Source organism: Lynx rufus, unplaced genomic scaffold, assembly GCF_022079265.1.
Source record: "Lynx rufus isolate CCGP_SWC_20201006 ecotype Redwood Valley unplaced genomic scaffold, mLynRuf1.p SCAF_2, whole genome shotgun sequence".
Classification (NCBI taxonomy): domain Eukaryota; kingdom Metazoa; phylum Chordata; class Mammalia; order Carnivora; family Felidae; genus Lynx; species Lynx rufus.
In genome coordinates this window covers 138,702,347-138,724,669 of record NW_025814834.1, presented here as the reverse complement: position 1 = coordinate 138,724,669, position 22,323 = coordinate 138,702,347, and the positions used below count along the sequence as shown (strand labels likewise).

Genomic DNA, 22,323 nt, shown 5'->3' with positions numbered 1-22,323 from the left:
AAACCAAAGGAATTCAAGATGCAGCTCAGTTTACACGGAGAAAACAGAACCTAAAAGACAATTAACAGCACTAAATTCTGATGTCCACAAAGTATATCCTGAAACATAAGTTTTCTGTCTATAATCATCCCCATTTCTATCAAAGATAACCACAATTAGACTAATTTGTTTGCAAATTAAGATTAGTTTCAATAAACTTGCCCTAATTATTTACAGAACTGCAAGAATGGAGATTGACCGTACGGGCTCTTTTAAATCTGCTTTGCCGAACTTCTCATAGGGAATCTCATATTGGACTTTCAAAAGTTTCTGGAGGCTAGGAAGGACATGTTCAGTTGTGCCTTGTTACAAGGAGAATAGATTCTTAATGAACTTATGAAATACAAAAATTGTCATGAAAAACAATACTATTTAATCAGAGTTTCTGAATTCTGGATGATCAGGTAGGAAGAAAGAAATAAAGGTTTCAACCTTTGTTATAAAGAATTTACCAAATTTACCAAATTGCTATTACATTATAGGTAGCTTCAAAGAGAGGAGAAAAGGGGGTCCTTTAAATCTGGAAAACAAAACATTAAAAAAACAGCAATGTTTTAAATAAAGTATTAAAATTATAATCATCTTCATTGGTTCATTCAGTGTTATATAATTAATTCTTATTTAACTTGATCTTGGGTTAACAGCTTTATGAATCAGTTTTCTGTTAGTTTTATTAATTTTACCTCGTTCAGTGTTATGATCTTAAAGTTATCAGAAACCTCCTTTTTAGAGTATTATTTGTCAGGGTCTTTTCCATGAATCTCTTTGAAGATGAAGCATGGCAGGAACACTTTTGTAAAAGACTCGGAGTAAAACCATAACTGTTTGCAAATGACAAAAAGACTTAAAAATGGTCTCGATGAAAGATATGAGTTCATTATAATGCAGTTGACAAGGGAATTTAGTTATTTCTGTCATATAAATTTTAAAATTATAACTGATATCATTACACTAGGACATACCACATTTTAAGGAATTTCTTATAAACAAACTCTATACAAAGCTTTCTTATTTGACATCCTTTATTTTCTTATTTGATATCCTTTTTTTCTTTATTTTTTTAAATTTTATTTTATTATTTTGACATCTTTTCTTTTTTGACAGTGCTGCCAATGAAATTTAACATACACAAAAATTACATTATTATAAAAATTTTTAGTTCTTTTAGTAGGGAAGACAAAATTTTCTTAAGTAATCAAAACCTGATGAAGACAAAACACATAGTCTTTGTTTTCTAGATGTGTTACATTAAAGAACCTTTGTTTACAGTGTCCTATTAAGAGCAGACCAATAATTTAAGAAATCTGCCCTTTTAACATAGAGGAGATCAAATTCTAATTCTGCATCAGTATACTTTAGATACTAAAATTCTCTCTTTTTTTGTAACTTACTTAAATCCATTCCAATCTTAGCTTGGCCACTCATAAAAGCCCTTTCTTAAGATTTCTTTTCCACAAACCTAGAACCTTCTATATCCATTCAGCTTATTTTTTTTCTTTCTTATTTTTGAACAATCATTTTACTTTAGAACAAAATTACTTTTTTATTTCCCTCTTACAAAAAAAAAAAAAAAACCCTGAAACAAAAAACAAACAAAAAACATATCCTTCATACCTTTCCTTATCTAAAAAAAACATGTTACACCAAATACTCAGCACACAGGAAGAGACAAATGACATGCACTAGGAGAATCAGGAAAGACTGTTTATTCTGCACCCGTGCTGGCCCAGTGGAGTCATCCCCAGAGGCTGAGCCCCCAGCCCTGGCACTGGCCTACTTTTCTGCCTGGCCAGCTTCTGGGTACTTGGGAACTTTCTATCAGCTGCACAGGTGGGTGGAATTGCCAAGGCTCAAGGAAAAAAAAGTGGGGGAGAGCACTTATTGGTTGTGCTATGTGAGCAGTCAGCTGATCAAGAGGCAAGCAAGATTATAGAAGCCAAAAGCATGCAAGGGGAGTATCCAGCCTTGGACATCTGGCTGGCTCCTTTTGTTATCTGCTTTCGCTGGCTTTCCTTCTCAAACATATTCTATTTTCTTTACCCTAATTTTAATATACAGTAATTTTCTTTTACCCTTATTTCTAGTTTTATTTTTACATAAAATGTTGTAAATGTTAACTATTAGTAATCTTTGCTTATAGTGAAAATTAGGAAGCAGGCAATTGTGAACTGTCATATACTAACATCCTGTAGTAGGTGAGCAACTGTGTAAATATATTTCATAATTTCTAGAAGTATATTCTTTCTCGTAGTTAATTTTCAGTGTGGCACAAAACATATTTATTAACACACCCAAATATTTTTGTCTCTTTGTAAAAAAATTAAAAAGCCAAAAATAGATAAACTTAGTTTTATGTTTAACAGTTAATATTTATCTTACTTGGAAATGATTTAGATATTTAATGAATACCCCTTATATAGTTTAATGTAACATAAACTTTTATTTACATTTATTTCAATTACTTGCTTTTAACAGTTATGCTTATATTAGACATCAAACATCTGCACATCTTCTTATTTTTCTTGGCAAATTTTGAAGATACGCCTGCTTTTATTAAACCAACAAACTTGACTAGCTTTTATTTATCAAAGATTATCCCTGATTTTGTGAATTTGAAAACCATTTTGGTTATCTTCTGTATTTCTGAGACTAAACTTGATTTACATAAATGCTTGATTTTCTTTAAGCAATTAAATAGAGCTCTTTATAAAACAATTATGGCAGTGCCACCAGGAGGTAGAAAAATGTTACATATCTATGATATACATACATAAACTTACATAAACATACAGAAAGAGGTAAACAGAGATCTGATAGCTGTTGTTTTAAACATTTTAGCCATGTCTCAGTTATAAAACTGAAAAGAATGGTCGGATCGAAATTGTGTTTCTGGCAGATGTACTAAATTAAGATTACCTGCTCAGATGGCCGGAGAGTTTTACTCAAGACTTTTTTGTTTGTTTGTTTTTATCTGCGTGCTGTAAACATCCTTTTAGAGCTATTTTTGGAGTCATTTTGTCTTTTTGAAGCTTTGTCATAACAATCAAAGAATGCATTCCATTGTTTCTGAGATGTTTAGAATCCTCTTTTTTAAGGGTGCCCCTTAAGGTGTATTTATTTAAGCTAATGGGTTCTCCAGAGTGGCTAGTATAATTCCAAAAGTTCATTTTACAAAAAGGCACAAGATCTTAATCAGAAGCAGGAGTTTTTGAGAGAAGTGGAGAGAGTTTTAGACCAGGTCCAATCCATCTTTGCCTTTAGATTCCTTAAGGTGTCTTAACTGTGAGGGAACATGTTTTTCAACAGGTGTTCCACAATACAGGGAATTACATGTTTCCTCCTTCTCTTTTGCACTGAGTAGAGTGACTTACTGGGAAGCCTTAACAAGCAAATACGGATATGCACAATAAAGTCACAGAGTTCAAACTGAAAAGAGCTGAGCTGGGATCGAAGAGTCTTGCTCTCAAACTCCATGTTTGATGAGATGAGAAAGAAGTGAGCTCAGTGGGTGCTCGTGGAGATCTTTGGATCCCACCTCTTTTTTTTTTTTTCAAGTTTATTTATTTATTTTGGGAGAGAGCAAGAAAGTGAGAGAGAGGGATTGTATGAGGAGGAGGGACAGAGAGAGGGAGAGAGAGAATCCTAATGTCAATGCAGAGCCTGATACAGGGCCCGAACTCATGAACCTTGAGATCATGACCTGGGCCAAAACCAAGGGTCGTTCGTTTGCTTAACCAACTGAGCCACCCAGGCATCCCTGAATCCCACTTCTGATGCCAGTAAATGTCAAAAGTTCAGCAATAACAGAAGTAAAACCAGTTAATCACTGAAGTAGTAATTCATACAGGCTGATTGTGCACATGCCAAAAAGACTGTAAATCAGGAGCACTGAAAACATGGAATGGCTTTGTCTTCTCAGGAATTTTCAAATCTGGTCCCTGTATGTTTTTTTTATTTTAATAATATAATTCTGGTTGAAGAGGCATTTTGGTGCTTTTTTATTTTTTGCATAGCACTTGATAATGATATTTAACTTTATTTTGAATGTTTACATGTCTTATTTTCTCATGACTGAAATTTTAAAAACCAGATTCTGGCATGTCTTCTGTTTCTCCATCATAGTAACAAAATAATGATGCAAAGTAGGCTCTAAAAGAAATGTATTTAATTGAGTTGAAAATACTACTAATAAATAATGCTTTAAAATACGATTTTTTTTAAAGAACAGTGCTTGGTAAATTAATGTATTTCTGTGATCTCCTAAAGGCATAAATTTAATGAGATAGAAGGGTCCAAGAAAGTATAATGGGACCAGGGATGCTTTATACAAGGGTCAATGAAGTAAAAAAAAAAAAATCTCTGGCTCAGGATTCATTTTCTGCTTTTTGTATCTTAAATGAAAAAGCTCAGTACCAAAATAAGCAACCGAGTTATATTACTGCTTTAGAGATCCAAATAGCAATGTATAATGCTTGCCTTCATTGTTCACTCATAAAACTGGTATTTAACAGTCATCCCAGCCAGAACTGAACATCAATTAATATTAAGATCTTATTGTGCGTATGGCACTGTGCTAGGCATTTAGAAGGAGGCTGGAGGTACTTATTTTTACTTAATCTCTGCTCTTACTAAGCTTATAGTTAAGATAAATGCATTGAAAGGGGGCCTACATATCCATACATGTATTAATGAGAGGTCTAAATGATAGGATACAGAATATGGGGGAAGAGAAGTACAAAACATTTGAAAGTGTTCCCTTGGTATTCTGTGTTTTGATGCCACTTTGAATAGATTTGTAGAAGGGAGAGAAGATGAGTGGGACTGGAAGTGCTGAAAAGAGAATAAAATGTAAATGTCCTTAGTGGGAGGGCTCAGATCTTGAACTGTTCTTGTATTTTCTTGCATTACTGGCATATAACTGGAAGGATCAGTAGGTGCTTCATAATCCTCTGGTAACTTTCCTTACAGTAAACCCATGACTCCTCAAAAACTACTTACCTTATTTCACTGACCCTATCACCTCTTCAGACTTGCTTTCTTTTCTTTTTTCTCTCCCTCTTCTGTAGAGACTTAATCTGCAAGTGTCCTCATTTCTCTTTCTAGGAACACTGTGATGACCTCACTAAACTGTTGAGATTTCATGCTCTTCCTGACTCTTTTTGGCCTCTGAAAACCTAGTTGCATTTTCTCAGCCTATAAAGAGGCACATAAAATCCAGCCAAGAGTCAACAAGCCAAGATTCCCAATCTGTCTTCCTGGCTGACCTGGGGTGACTTCCCCAGAATGCTAGGGCCCTGCTCAATGATCTATGGGATTTGGCACAGGCAGTGAAGATTTCCAAACCAACACAAAGGAAAATCAATTCTGTTGGGAATTCTGTATCGAGACTCAAAGGTTTTATTTCTTCAACATATAAAATACTGTTGCATTTGTTTAGACTTGAAGCAAGAAGGCTAATCAAAAGTCATGGAATTGGTGATTGAATCCAAATAGTAATTGTTAAGAAGTGGGGAATTAAATGCTGTGTTGAAGTAACCTTAGAGAGTTCACCAAAAGGTGAGAAGCCAAAGTTGAGGGACAAACTTCACACGTATATTTTTGATATCGGTCCATGTCTTCAGTTAAATCCTCTTACATTTAAATTATTGCTCTTTCTCACTCTTTGTATCAGGTGAATAACAAAACCTGTTACTTTTATCTCAGAAATTACTGTATTAATATCCTTCTCATCCATGTTGACTTGGTTCACTTTTCTTAATTATTCACTTAATAAATACTCATTCAAACTGACTTTACCAGAGTCCATTTACCTCATTTACATCTGTGTTCCACATCCCTACAGGAGTTACTGTTAAGGACATCATTGTGTGGTTTCCCCCCACCTACCCAATTCATTTGGACAAGCCCTGACTCCCCTTTGGAGATGGGGCCTTTGGGAGGTGATTTCATTATGAAGTCATGAGGGTAGGGCTTTTTATGATGGGATTATCATGCTTGGAGACATCAGAAAGCATGCTTGCTCTCTCTTTCTCTCTCTGTCTTTCTCTTTCTCTCATGTGAGGACACAGCAAGAAGGTGACACTGTGCAAGCCAGGAAGAAACCTCTCATCAGAACCCAGCCAGGCTGGCACCATGACTGGGACTTCTAGCCTCCAGACGTAGGAGGACATAAATTTCTGTTGTTTAAGCCACTCAGTCTATGGTGTTTTGTTTTGGCAGCCTGAGCAGACTAAGAGTTACATTACTAAAAAATAAATATCAGGGGTATAAGTAATAAATCTCACGGTTTGTGAGTTTGAGCCCTGCATCGGGCTCTGTGTTGACAGCCCAGAGCCTGGAGCCTGCTTCAGATTCTGTGTCTCCCTCTCTCTGCCCCTCCCCTGCTTGCACTCTGTCATCTCTCTCTCTCTCTCTCTCTCTCTCTCTCTCTCTCTCTCTCTTCTCTCTCTCAAAAATAAATAAACATTAAAAAATAAAAATTAAAAAAATAAGTTTTATTATGTTGCTTACTTGCTTATAAACCTTTGCTTGTTGGGGTATGGCTCATATTCCTAGACATCGAATATAAAGCTCATAACAATTCAGGTATTTACTCAGTGCTCCATTCACACTGAACTTTTTACTACTCCCCAAACAATTATTGTCCTATTACTACTCTAGGCATTTGCACATACTATACTGTTAACTCTGGATTTCCCTGTGTCTTAGTTAAAAAAAAAAAAACAAAACTCCTTGAGATCAGATTTCATAACCTTAATGAAATATAATATGTGATCACTGTGTACCCACAGTGTTTTCTTCGCATCTCAGTTGTAGCAGTCCTGGGTGCCTGGGTGGCTCATTTGGTTGAGCGTCTGACTTTGGCCCAGGTCATGATCTTGCAGTTCATGTGTTTGAGCCCCAAATTGAGCTTGCTGCTGTCAGTGTGGAGTCTGCTTGAGATCCTCCGTCTCTCTCTCTCTCTCTCTCTCTGCCCCTCTCCCATTCATGCTCTCTCTCAAAAATAAATAAACCTTAAAAAAATAATATCAATTGTAGCAGTCAGTCCTTAGACTGCTGGGGTACAACATTACTGTGTGTGGCCATAACTAATTGCTCTGTTGGACTCTGAGAGCTGGAAAGCAAAGTGCCCTTCCTTACTCGTCTTCATGTTTATAATCCCCAGGAAAATTCCTGGTACATATTAGGTACTCAATAAATATTTACAGATGGCTGGATGGAAGGGAGAAAGGAAGAAAGGGGGAATGAGTAAAAGAAGGAAGGGAGGAAGGGGAAAGGAATGATTTGGGATTGGCAGGTAAAGTCAGTAAGCTATATTAATTGATTTTTTTCCTTTCTCTCTTAGGAAATTTCAGATTTCCCTTCCCTTCCCTCCCCTCCCCTCCCCTCCCCTCCCCTCCCCTCCCCTCCCCTCCCCTTTAGAGAGAGAGCATGAGCAGGGGAGGGGCAGAGAGAGAGAGAGAGAGAGAGAGAGAGAGAGAGAGAGAGACTCCCAAGCAGGCTCTGTGCTGTTAGCACAGAGCCCAATGCAGGGATCAATCCCACAACCCTGGGATCATGACCTGAGCTGAAGTCAAAAGTTGGGTGCTCAACCGAGCCACCCAGGTGTGGCTTTTTCAGTTTCTAAATCAGCAATTTTACTTTCTAAATCAAAAGAGGAAAATAGTTTATTTCTTTAGTGGATAATTAAGATATATGTCTCCAAACCGTTGTCATCCTCAGTCCCACCCTTCTAATTCCCTAATTTTGGATAGCTGTGGACAAGATGATTTTTCATTCCTACTGTTTTCTACATACCAAGAAAGTGCATAGGAAACACACATTTTTAGGTGGAAACAAGTCTAGTGAACAATTATCAGAGGAAAGATACAATAATGCATAGTAATCATTCACTCACCTTGGCCTTTTGGGGCTCTTTAGTCAGAACAGATCTTGGATATTGTTGTGAACAAAAGAGCCAAATCTCTGTGTTGGGAAAAGATGAAGGAGGGATTGATTGGCATTTTTCTTTTAATGTATTTTGACAAACCTCTTCCCACATCATATATAATAAGGCTGTCTCTAAGATTTTCCATTTAGTATAAGATAAAATGTAAGAGGAAGGAAGTGATATTTAAAACTCAAACCACCTGTACCTGTGTCTGCCCTCTAATAGAGATGGTGTAACTTGTACCATTGGGGATGGAACAGTTTCTCTCCTTAGCAGAAGCTGGTGAGGGAGGTAGGCAATGTGAGATGGAGTATAAGTCTCATTGAAATTTACAAGAGAATTCTTTCTTTAGAAATGCAAACAAAGGCCCAGGGCTCTGGATAGGGGCTAAAGAAAGCACAATTTGTTGACACAGAAAAGAAAGAGGCTGGCTGGCTTCCTTCTTTCCTTTTTCTTTCTTCTTTTCTTTTCTTTTTATTTTCGCTTTTCTGTTCTTTTCCTTTCCTTTTTTCTTTTTTATTTTTCTTTTCCCTCTCTTTTTAAAATCTTATTTCCTTTTTTTTTTTTTTTTGATGATAATCAGTGAATAGAAAAAGAGTTTAGGGGGAGAGGTTGAAGAGCCCAATCTTTGGAAATATGTAACAGAACATTTCAAGAACAGAAGGTCAGGTACGAAATGACAAATTGAACATTTGGGTCTACTATCTGTCCCCCAAGTTCCAACAGAATGAAAGAAATACACATACACATATGATTGATACCACGAAAGTGCTGGAAGAAGAGAAAACAGACAGTACTTGAGGATTTCAAGGAAATCTTCACAGACTAAAGGAGAATGATGGAGAAAAGTGAGAAGAGTCATTCATTGGCCCAAAATAGCAGAATAAGATCAATTCTAAAAGAAGGACATCCAGAGGGGCACCTGTGTGGCTCAGTCAGTTAAGTGTCCGGCTTTGGCTCAGGTCATGATTTTGCAGTTCATGGGTTCGAGTCAGGCTCTGTGCTGACAGCTCGGAGCCTGGAGCCTGCTTTGGATTTTGTCTCCCTCTTTCTCTGCCCCTCCCCCACCCATGCTCTCTCTGTCTGTCTCTCTCTCTTGAAAATAATAAACATTTTTAAAGAATTTTTTTTTAAATGACTCCCAGAGAAGCTTAAAGTTAAATCAGAAAGAGCCTGAGTAGGCTGGGGGTGGTCGGCAGTCAGAAAGGTTGGGCCCAGATGGCATCATCATCTCTGTCCTGGACATTCACAATCATCATAATCTTTTTGCAGAAAATTTCACCAGGTGGAAAGGATTCTGTGTAGTGTAAGAAAGGAAGAAGTCAAGTCAGGATGGAAGTAATATTGCATTCCCGAGTAAACACGGAGTAAAGTATGAAGGAAAGGCAGTTCTCTCTATATAGCAGAGAAATATACTAAAATTCTCCATTGCCAGAGAACCCTGAGCCTTCCTGTGGACTTTGTGCTCATGTAACTGCAAGTCTACACAGAGCTTTCCTTCTGCCATTTCATTTAAGTGAGAATGCTGTTAGGATAAAAGGCCTGAAACAACTGCAGAGGAAAACTGAATAAAATAAAATAAAAATATTAGCAGCTACACTAATCAACCCCGTAACCATCAACTAATAAGCAAGCATTCTAATTATGGAATAAAGCCAATAATAGAAAGAGAAGACAACAATAAAAAATGGGATAACTGATACCCGAGGAAACAGATAATTGAAGACATAAAAGAGAATTCTGTGAATGCCAGTGGAAAAGTACTAGAGGACATTGGGGAGGAAGTTGGTGAATGTGATTAGGGCATCTGTGTTGCTAATTGGTGCTTATGGAAGTTAGGTTCCTACTCTTGCATAGAGACTGGTAGATAGGGGCACTATTTCCTTTGGTGTTGGTGATTGCAATTCAAAAGGGTAGCTGTTAGGTGTTTGAAAAAGACATTTTTGTGTTATAAACCTGGTAAGAGGCTGGGAGAAGATTTACATGTCAAAGCGGCAGAGAAAGTGTTTACAGTTGCAAATTCTCTAAAGTAAATGCTCTTAAAAAAGGGAGGTCAAGAAGAAACATATCTAAAGAGCTGAGTGGAACAGTAAGTCCAGTTGGTCACCACTGCGTATAGAAAGTGGGCGCTGGGTAAAGGTTTCTTGATAGAATATAAGCTGCCTCTTTTTAAATTGCCATAAAACATCTGTACAAATTTCCACAAATTTATCTATAATTCTGAAGATCAGATGATTCACTAGTGAGATGTCAGCATGACTGATTCTTTCTGAAGGCTCTTGTGACGAATCACTTCTTTGCCTTTTCCCGATTCTAGAGACAACATACACATTCCTTGGCTTGTGATTCCTTCTTCCATTTTCAGAGTTACCGGTATAGCATCTTCTCTCTCTTGTTTCCACTTCCACATCTCCTCTGACTCTGACCCTCCGGCCCCCTTTTAGGGACCTATTTATTGGGCCCAGCCAGAGAATCCAGGATAATCTCTCCATCTTAATTATATTTGCAAAGTCCTTTTTGCCACTTAAGGTAACATATTCACAGTTTTTAGAAACTAGGACATGGATGTCTATAGAGTGCCATTATTCGGCCTCCTACAACTTTGTAGCATGCTCCTTGCTTGCTGCTGTCAATTCAGGACCATTGATCTCACACTCTGCATCTGTTTCTACCCAACCTGTAGGTCTAGGAAAAAGGCTTGGGAAAAAGGATCTACACATACATATGTAGACATGAGCACACACCACAGAATCACTAACATAGTCCCTTTGACCTGAACTGACAGTTCTCTTCATTGTATATCCGAGTCCATGTCTGAAACCCCAGAAAGCATGACTTCCCTCTTGCTGGGGACTTCCTGGCCTCCCTAGTTGGAGTGTTATCTAATAGTCTTACCTATCCAGATGTGTTCCTGATGATGATGCTGGTTTCACTTGCAAATTCCCATGTAATGCTGAGCCCTCTGGTTTGGGATTTTAATTTCACTGGATAATGATCTTGGTGATTTTAAACATTTCCTGTTGCTTGTTAAACTGCCTGCCCGATTCAGCTCCAAATAACAGCTTTAAGTACACAAGTGAAAATTTAGCTCCTAGTATTTTACAACTACTATAATTTTAAAATCTGCTTTCAATTAAGTAACCTTGTAATTCTAAAAAGTGGTTGTGTTCCAAAGAAGTGCTGAAATGCCAACTGAATACAAGTCCACTTTATGTCTGGCAGAAACTGTATAGTTGTCATGTGGCTTAGCATTGAAAAGCTCATTCAGTAGTGGTTCTGACATGACTGGTATAGTGCGACATTTAATATTTGTCTTTATACATCTCCCCATGATGTCAGAACAATCTGCAGTAATCAAAAGAAATGAAAAGAGCTAGAATAAAGTATTTGTTAAATCTAAATATACAGAATTGACATTTTCAAGAAAATGTGCATAAGGAATGTATTGATTTAGGAAATGAAGATCATTTATGATTCTGGAAGCAGGGTAGCTTTGAGAATATGACAGTAATCTCTTTTATGTTGCCAAAACTCCACTTAAATGGAATCAGTTTTTCAATAATCTTGAAGGCAGTACCCCTTTTAGAGATATAGCCTAATAGGACTCAGTCATTAAAGAATCAAGTCCAAGTTTCATATAAAATTTCCTTCATATTAAAAAAAAATTAAAGTTAAAATTAATGCAGATAGTTGACCTTAGAAGTGAGATGTAAACTTACATAGAGTACTTGGAGATGCTATTTACTGCAAAATATGCCTGAAATCTATCAGTTGATCACTTACTGGACTCCAGATGTGTGCAGTCATAAGAAAAAGCAGAATTGCTTTATAAAGAATAGAATCTGTCACAGTTTTATATATAAAATGTGAAGCCATATCTATGTTTTAAAATGAAATAAAGAGCAATTTATCCTGAATGCTATAGCTTTTGTTCCCTTGGAATTGTTTATCCCATAATTGAGTCTTTCTTTTCTTTTTCTTTCTTTTTTTAAATAAACATCATTGAAACATTTTATCAGAGTTTCATATTTTTTGTTTATTTGTAAGACATTATATTTCAACAGATGTAGGTCAAAAATGTGCAAGTTTGGATTTTTTCTCTTTGTTATTTTATCTTAGTTTTTTTTCCCCCCAGACCATCATTCAGCCTTGGAGAATTGTTTTGATTAGAGAGAGGTCTTTGAGAGGGTTTTCAGTGCTTCATGGCTTGTGAAGGCAGGCAGGCAGTTTTCTTTTTGTCTTTTTATCTGGCCAAGGACATCTACATATTATGTCAATAGGCATACAGAAATTTGTAGGCTGGGGTTGAGCATAAATTTCTTTTTCTCCATAGACACAGAACTAAAAGTATCAAATTGAACACATTTATACATGAGAGGCCTCAGGATTTATCCTTAGACTGCATTGGTGTATATTCTCCTTTTCAATATGTACTTTTTTAAATGCCAGGAGAAGTTTGAACAACGTTAAAGCAAATGCATTGATGACATCCACAGGTTTTATTTCAGTCCCTGGAGTTCTAGCTGTGGTTTACATCTAGCCCATGAAGCCTGATTTACTCACTAACCTTTCTGTTAGATACCTCGTGATTTTATTTTTCATCAGTGTAATGGTTCTATTGTCCCCACTAAAAGATACATGTTTAATTGAAACTTTTAAAGAGGATGTGAAAACATATATTTAAATATGTTTATCAGATATTGCAAAGAACTTTTGAGGTAGTCAAAAAATGTTTCAAGTGAAAAGAAAAAAGCCTTTATTTATTTATTATTTTTATTTTTTTCACTGTTTGTATACTGTTTTCACTGTTTGTATACTGTTTTCACTGTTTGATACTGAATGGCATTGTTTCACTGTTTCACTGTTTGTATACTGTTTTCACTGTTTGATACTGAATGGCATTGTTTTGATTGATGTAAAATAGTGTGATAAAGGCTGTTAGATGACTAGCTGGGATCTATCAACTTGAATTTATATGTGGAATAATTAACTTGATACTAAGCAAGAGCAATCCTCCAAATTCCAACATAAAGTTGTAACACCAAGCCTGGTATGAGGTCGTTCAATCAAACTCATTGTAGCAAATAGGTTTCTGAATGTGGCTTCTCCTTTCTTGCAGAGAATGGACTGATTATTTTCCCAAACAATAAACATGTTTGGTTTTTGAAACTGATTACTCTGTTGTCTCTATTACTCACAGATCAGCTGGCTCTATTCGGTAACAGAGGTAGGAGCTAAACTCATCTTAGTTGTTGCCCACAATTTATGAAGAGATAATCCAGTTCATAGGAAATGAGGTACTTCAAGTATTTGGCGAATAGAAAGTATTTCTCTGTCAGCATGGATTCAGGTTCAAATATGTCTCATACTGATCTCTGGACTGTTGCTGTATGCCACATTGATCCATGCAGGAATAATTGTAAAGAGTTTCCAGGATTTCTTTTACTATCAGAAAAAAACACCCTCGAATCACTTTGCCCAAGGTGTATAGTGAAAAACATGAGTCTGAGCATTTTGAGCTTATAGCCATGGATAAGGTGTGTAATTTGTTTGGTGCTGAGTTCTGTGACACGAAAAGTAAATTACTATTGGGAAGGATATGGCGGGGGAGATTCTATTATAAAAAAAAAGATTTTTTTTTTTTTAGCAGCAAGGGTTTTTAAGGTTTAAATTTTTATTTCAAATGTGCTAGCTTGAATTTACTGATCAGTCCATTGTCATCCCTTAAAAGCATGTGGTTTTTAAATTGATGAAACTGGTGAATACAGGTTATGCCTTTTTCTTCTGTCAATGTTATGAAAATATCCTGGTGGACTAGAAGAATTGCCAACAAATTAAAATAAATAGAATGTCGTAATTTTTATTCAAATTGAATAGCAAATGCGTATAAAACATCCCTAAGATTGTACATATCCTTTGACCCAAAGAAGTTAAGAATGTGGAAAATAATCATGTGTCTGAGCCAAGATTTTGCTGCATAACCTTGGTAGATTAAAATGGGTAAAGTTAGGTAAAACAACTTGACTGTCTGGTTATGGTCTGAGTATGTATATTGAGGCATATATAATCTAGCAAAGATTTAGGTAAGGTAGATACTTTACAGCAATGATAAACTGTTATATTCAGTAAAAATGTATCAAGCACCTACTATATGTCAGACACAACTCTGGGTACTGATGATAAAGCAATAAAGAAGACAAATAGGGTTGTGATCTTACTGAATTTCCATTATATATAGAAGGATTGACAATGATAGAAAAGCATATTTAACATATATTTTAAGGGAAAAATGAAGTGTCTTAACTTGGTTCCCTGGAAGCAAATCCAACAGCAGATGATTTATGTGCTATTATTTTATTAGGGAGTGCAATCCCAGAAAGCAGAAATGAGGCACAGAGAGAGTGAGGCCAGGAAAGAAGGGAGAGTCAATAGTTAGAGAAGGCGTTACTGATATGGTCCCCACTAAGTGAAACCAATGATTGGACCAGTGAGACTGAATCCTTCTCAAGAAGCCATATAAACTATATACCCAGACTCTGGAGGATGAGGGTTGGGAATAGAAAAGGGGCTGAATGTATCTACTGGCATCTCGGTTGATCCATTTTCCCCTGTAGGAAGTTAACTCCTCCATACTTCCTGGTTACTCATTAGTGAGGGTGGACACTAAGTGGGTTCATCCGTAAGGATCCCCAAGGCATGTCAAGTGTGCCTATGTGAAGCAGGTCCGAGACCACCCAGGAGAGGCCTGAGCATCTAGGCATGTAGAACACTGGCTGAATACCTTACAGAGTAGTATGACTACTATGATCCTATCTTTGATATAGAAATTTTTATAGTATTAACAATGATTATAGTTGGGTTTTGAGAATATGGTTTGTATTTATTTTATTTTATCTGTTTTTTCTATTTTTTCCTGTAGTATGATTGATTTTATAATAAGAAAAAATTAAAAATTCATTTTCAAAGTGTTATTTTATTATTCTCCATATTTAACAAATTCTCATTTTCTCCATTAGTTGGTTATTTACTTAGATTTGGCTTAATTTACCCAAATTTATTTTGGTAAATACGATAAAAAAGGATTATCAGCTCCAGCAAGCTGCCAAATTAATTAATAATTCCCTGTAATCTGTATGTATAAAAAATGCTAATGATCCCACTGTCATAGGATATGAATCTGAACAGTAGGAGCTTACAAGTGATAAGTAAGATAGGAAATACATGTCAACAAATATATAAAACATATAAAATATTTAGCATGTTAAATGGTAATGAAACATTTTCTATGGAGATAGATGAAGTATTGAGTGGAGAAGGGGAATGTGCGTGCAATTTTAGACCAGGTGACCAAAGAATGTCTTACTGTGAAGTCGACATTGGAGAAAGTGAGGAAAGTGAGAGAATGATCCTAGAGATAATTTAGGATTGGAAGAACTTTCCCAGGGAGGAAACAAGTGCAAAGCTTTGAGATGGGAGGGTGTCTGGCATGTTCAAGGAACAGCAAGGAGGCTGGACTGGGGAAACTGAGTGAGAAGAAAAATAGAACTACAGTGTTTAATACAGTAAGTGCTCAATAAACTTTAGTTGAATTGCAATAAATCTACTTTTGAAATTGTGTATATATAATATATAGTTCTAGGTCTTAGTATAATGTGTGGCAGAGAGTAAATTCACAGAATTAATGAATTCTCTTATTCTTGCATTTTCTAAGAATCTAATTTATATTTTGGAAATATTTCATAATTTCCCAGTTTTATGTATTGATGCTTGCTGTACTTTGTTTGACTCCTTGTTAGATGATAAGTTTTATGAGAGCAGGACTATGTGTGTTTTTATTCATTAGTGTAGTTCCAACCTGGCACACTTTTAAAAGAATAACTTGCTACCTTTTCAGTGGGAATTTCAGGGACAAGTAAGTTCAAGGTGTACATAATGTAATTAGTTGGATTTAAATTCACTGTAGGGACACCTGGTTGGCTCAGTCTGTTAAGTGACTGACTCTTGATTTTGGCTCAGGTCATGATCTCCCATTTTGTAAGATCAAGCCCCATGTCAGACTCTGTGCTGACAGCACGGAGCCTGCTTGGGATTCTCTTTCTCTCTCCCACTCTCTGCCCCTCCCCCACTTTTGAGTGTGTGTGTGTGTGTGTGTGTGTGTGTGTGTGTGTATACCTACGTGTGCACATGCTGCCTCTCTCTCTCAAATAATAAATAAATTAAATAAATAATAATATTTATTAAATTATTTAATAAATAAATAAATTCACTTTAAAAAATTTTTAAAAAGAGCAATCGTTGGTCTTCTAAGCAGAAATATTCTGAGATAAATTGTGGGGAGGATAGGGAAAACCATGTAAAAACGGGCAAAATGGCAGCATGATGAAGGCTCTCCAGATCAGATACATTGATCTGGCAACAGTGGCCAATTTAGAGGAAGGTGAACAATGCTCCTTCTTCATAGCTTCCTTCACTCTGGTGTATTTTATTCAGATAGTAGAGTGAAAATAAACCCATTTTTATTTATTTTTTATTTTTTTCATATGAAATTTATTGTCAGTTGGTCTCCATACAACACCCAGTGCTCGTCCCAAAAGGTGCCCTCCTCAATACCCATCACCCACCCTTCCCTCCCTCCCACCCCCCATCAACCCTCAGTTTGTTCTCAGTTTAAACCCATTTTTAAAGGAACACAGAGTGCCAGCACGATCTTATTCCATATTCATACTTGGTGCCTCAAGGCTTTCAAGTAGAATTGCCCTTCTACTCTGAATGTTTTCCTCATTACCCCTCCTTTTGCCAGCTAGCCTACTCAGTTTTCAGGTTTCAGGACAAATACCATTTCCTCTGAGAAACATTACCTGTCTCCAAGACTAGTTCAGATCTGCCTTTTTATATGCTCTCTTGGCACCAGGTTTTCTCCAGGATACCTTTCAACTGTGCTGCAATTAAATAACCACTAGGAAATTAAAGGTTCAGCTTGGTCTTCCCCATAGAGATATGTAAGGTCTGAAGCACAGGGACCATCTCTGTCTTGGTCATCTCTTTGTCTCCAATGCTTGGCACATCTTTGAAACATAGATGGTCTACAGTTAAGAGAGGTAAAAAATTAATTGTTCAGATAAGCATAATTTTTTTTTTTTTAAAGAAAGGACAAGAACCACACAATCCTCTCAATAGATGCAGAGGAAACATTTGACAAAATACAGCATCCTTTCTTTTTTTTTTTTTAATTTTTTTTCAACTTTTTTTTTTTTTTGGGGGGACAGAGAGAGACAGAGCATGAACGGGGGAGGGGCAGAGAGAGAGGGAGACACAGAATCGGAAACAGGCTCCAGGCTCTGAGCCATCAGCCCAGAGCCTGACGCGGGGCTCGAACTCACGGACCGCGAGATCGTGACCTGGCTGAAGTCGGACACTTAGCCGACTGCGCCACCCAGGCGCCCCATAGATAAGCATAATTTTAACAAAGGTCACAGAAAAGATCCAGTCTCAGTTACTTTTCTAAAGAGTCTTAATTTAAGAATATAAACTGAATCAGGTTATACAGAAATAAAGTGCCTATAAATGGGAAGAAAACAAGTTAAAGCTCTGACTGCTGGAGGTACTTCCAGTTACACTAAAAATATCATCTAGTATCTTATAAATACTCTGTCATGCAGATATGATCGAGTTAACTTACCTCACAGAAATAATGAAAATCTGTCATATATCAGCTTCTGTTTCTAGTAATACTCTGATGCCAACTATGTGTCTCCTTTTAAAGATTGTAATGCTTTATTTTTGATATTGGTTCAGCATGAAGTTATAGCAAACTACAGAATTCTGTTACAATTACCAAACACTGCATAATTTCTGTCTAATTATACAGAACTAATGTGCAACCTCTCTGTATTAATAATAAAGCAATTAACCTAAAATACCAAATTGGTGTGAGTTCCTTGACTATTTTCTTATTACCACAGTCTGTTCCTGGTTTTGAACAATTGTACATTGTACTTTATAAATGTTAACTGCAGATAAAGTTTATCTTTATATCTATTACAATAGCCTTCACACTCATCACCTCCAATGTTCTCACCTTTCCCATTCCCTAAATTTGTGTGTATGAAAAAGCTGACGTCTGCAACAGGAGTTCATTATAAATCAGATGAATTTATGGACAATTAGAAATGTTAAGAGACATTATATTACCATAATCTTTTGCATTTATTTTTCTCCTTTTTTTTAAATACCAATAGATCTTGTAGGAGACGCTTCCATTGTGTCTGACACTTCTGATGTTATGGTGTCAATGTAAGTATGTGTGAAAACCATTACCTTGTCAATTCTGTGATGTCAATGGCAACTTGATGTCAATGAAAATGTATAAGGTTCTTCCATTATCATTGTAACAGCTTCTGTAGTCTTTTAAATATATCAAAAGACACTAGTCTGTAAGAAAGACTAACTACCGAAAATTGCTGCCTGAATTTCTTAAATTTAAAGCTGGGGTATTGCATTATGATTTCTCTTTGCAGCCAGCAGTAGAAAAAATATGTAGAATCACAAATAAATAAAATAATAAGTAGGTTATTTTGTGGCTAAGGTTGTAAAATGACTTACTGTTTTGAATTTTTAGAATTCAAATGGCTGGTGCACATAACAGGGAAAATTCTTATTTATAAGTGGAAATAATGAAGAGAACTTCATCTGTAGACAATGCTATGTTGAAAATATATTATGAAATACACAAAAAAGTAGGAAGGTCACTGGAAGCAATTACCTTACCTAAAATTATGCCCATCAAAAGCCGCAATGTCCCTGTTGTGGTATTGAACTGTTCATGTAGTGATTTTCCTAGGCAGAGAGTAATCACGGTATATCACTAATCTTAGGTAAATAACACTTAGGTCCTTGTGTAATAAAATAAGTATGGATTGCTTTGTACTTTCACACCATTTATGTTTCTTTCCCATATGTATCGTGTTGTTTAGCAAGGCTCACTCACTTTTTAAATGACTCTTTAAGCATAAATTTTGCCCCACTTTGCTTTGGCAGATGTTGAGTACTTCTAAAAGTACTTGAATAGGTACTTTTGCCATACAAAATGCACATGCACATGCACACAAATAGTGGCATCATTTGCTTTAGGTTCTAATCATTGGAGATGATAGGATTTGGGAACTTATAAAATATTAGGAATTTGTTTAATTATTTTTAGCAGTTTGCCTATTAGATCTTTGGCATATAAAATTCTTAGAATGAGAATAAAGTTATAAAATTTTAGGAATATGTATTGTGTATATATACCCTGTCCTTCAAAAACCTGACATTGTGAAGGGGGACAGAAATTAAGTATATAGGTTGATTACAATTCCAAGAGGTACTTTTTTTTTTTTCTAGGTTTTTCATCCTGAAGTCTTGGAGACTTTGCAAAAGATAGCTATGTTAGTCGAGCTGTCTTAATGTAAGTGTAGGGTTTTCTAGGTAAAGAGTGTATGGAATGACATTATTAGAAGATGAAGTGAACTGATACATAACAAAAATTCTATCAAAATAGGTGTATAGGGGCGCCTGGGTGGCTCAGTCCATTAAGCATCCAGCTTTGCCTCAGGTCATGATCTCATGGTTCATGGGTTCGAGCCCTGTGTTGGTCTCTGTGCTGATACCTCAGAGCTTGGATCCTGCTTAACATTCTGTGTCTCCCTCTCTCTTGGCCTCCCCCTCCCCTGGTCATGCTCTGTCTCTATCTCTCAAAAATAAATTTAAAAAAAAGTTTAAAAAAAAAGGTGTTAGTGTAAATGATGTGTGTTTGTGTATGTATATATATAATCATATAGCCATGTTGTAAGTTGATTCATAGCCATAAAAATACATTTTTAATTTAACTTTTGGAAACTTTATACCTTTATTTGATAATCAGCTGTTAGTTCTCATCTACACTAACTGTAGATTTTTGAAAATGGTGACAGGTACATAGGTAACCAATGTATAGAGCTTCATCCTTGTTAGGTTTTCTGGACCACCACACATGGGTACGGTGTGGAACATCCCTTATTCCTCTGGCCCAGGCAGCTTTGTTGTGCTTGGTGTCAATGCACGTTTGGAGTTCCCATCTCCTTCATGGCAAATTTCCTCTGAGTGCCCATGGGGCATGCTTCTTGAAACCCACTCTGTGGATGCGATTGTGAATGTTGATGGTATTTTCTCTGGTCAGTACCTCATGGATGGCAGAACAGCCCTTCTTCTCACTACCCTTCCTTGAAGAAGCCATTCTGCCAGGCCCTGATTGGAAAAGCACATCTCATTTTTAATTTGGGGTCAAAATCTGTTGTCTTTATTATCTGGGTCTAAATTTAGCATCCCCCCTGCAAATCTTTACTGATTATTTGGGGGGGGCATTTCAGAATTTGTAAAAAGGACAGAAAATAATCAAAGCTTTTAGGCTTCAAATGAATTAATTTGCTATTTGTGAGCAACTTGATGAAAATTTGAGAGGAAAATTAAAGTGATTGAATTAGATAAGACTTTTAAAGATTATCTATGGATTTCAGTGAATGTGTTGAAATATATAATGTGTATATTCCATGATTTCCCATTTGCAGAATAATCAGGAGTTGGGTACATCTTAAAGCAGATGTGTGTGTGTGTGTGTGTGTGTGTGTGTGTGTATGTGTGTGTGTTGCAGACTATGGAAACTTTTCTGAAAATGCCATTTTCTATCTTATGGCATGTACCAAAAGAAGATACCATTAAAAAGGAAACCATCAAGCTTAATAGTGTCTTTCAAAGATGAAAGCCCTGTAGATTAATTCTGGTGGATATATAATGTACTTCTTTATCTTCACCCATATACAGGATTGGGGTTGAGAGTGAGAGTGAGAGAAAGAGAGAGGATGAGAATGTGTGTGTATCATCTATCTATCTATATATCATCTATCATCTATCTAAAGACGAAGGAAGCAATAAAAAAACAATTAATGGAAAAGAGAACAAGAAACTGTTGCTACCTGGAAGAAATAATAAATATTAGGCTGAAAAGCTCTGCTCTCAAACCATGGGATTTGGCATCTCTCCAACTGGAGAAGACCCTTTTAGAAAACATATTCTCCTCATCACGGTGCTCTGTTTTCCCATTTGTGAGAGTGAAAGAGAAGGCATCACTAAGAAATATGTTCTCCAAACTTTTTTAAAACAATTTTCCAATTCTGAATCAGATGCATCCTTACACAGCTTGAATCACATGCCAGCAGCATACTTCATATCCCAAATCTAAGACATTGTAGGAAATTCAAACTGAATTTTCATTCTAAAGACAATAGTGACACTGAAAAGAAACCAGAGCTGCTTACCTCAAAATGTGAATCAAACTGTGCAAGTGGGTGGTGGTTAAAAATATTCACTAAGCCTGACTTGATTTTCTTTAGGATGGGTGATTGTAATTCTTCCCTAGCATGAACAGTTTAAGTAAATTTGGGCACCTTTGTTTGCATTAACTCATTGTATGCTTTCCTGAACTTTCTGTTTTATTGTTGTCAAAAGGCAAAGATGCTGAAAGACAACACACTCCAAACTAAAAGTTGGCTTCCTCAGCTAGGGCAAGTGTTATCCCTGAGGTCAAGGACTGTCTGAATCAATAACACACCATTCTATATAGTTGAATTTAAATGGTGAGTCAGTTCACATAATCTAAATTCTCGTCAGCTGCAGAAGAACTCTTTAAAAATACCTTGCTGTCATCTATTTCTTAAAACTGATTAGCAGCAAATTACTAGAGACCATTCTATCAATGCATCAATATATCTTGATGCACTAGCGATTTGGGCAAGGTGGTGTTTTTCTTCATATTTAGCTGCTTATCAAGTACTTTTTGATACATACATATTTATTTTCAAGCACCATTTAGAAAATATTAACTAGAGTTGCTGCATCCACAGAAATTTTAAGCCACTTATTTTGTTTCCAATTAACAAATGTATTTCAAAGGCGGTGAAAGCTGATTAAAAAACCTGCCACACATCCACTTTATAATACAAAATAATTTATCTCAAATGAAATTCAAAATTTAAAAATAGACTCCCTTTGCCAAGCATATAACAGTTAATAATGCCTTGATTTTTCTTTTTTTTTTAAATCATTTGCTTAAACTTTGACATATTTAGCACACTAAATTCCAACTTAAAAATAATTTTGTATAATAGTAAGTAATTCCATTGAGCTGAGTATATCTGGTCATTATTTCCCACCATTTATGAAGAACTTCTAGTATCTCAGGGACTATTTTGTGTTATTTTATTCAGTTATTGTTTTATTTTTATTCACAAAAATCCTGTGAAGTGGGTATTATCTCCACTCTGTGGATGAGAAGACTGTTG

At 36.1% G+C, this 22,323-nt stretch overlaps 1 pseudogene; it reads right to left on the bottom strand.

Moving 5' to 3' along the window:
• Window positions 1–19,885: 19,885 nt before the first annotated feature.
• LOC124514299 (60S ribosomal protein L31-like) lies at window positions 19,886–20,222 on the bottom strand (annotated as a pseudogene).
• Between the last annotated feature and the right edge of the window lie 2,101 nt (window positions 20,223–22,323).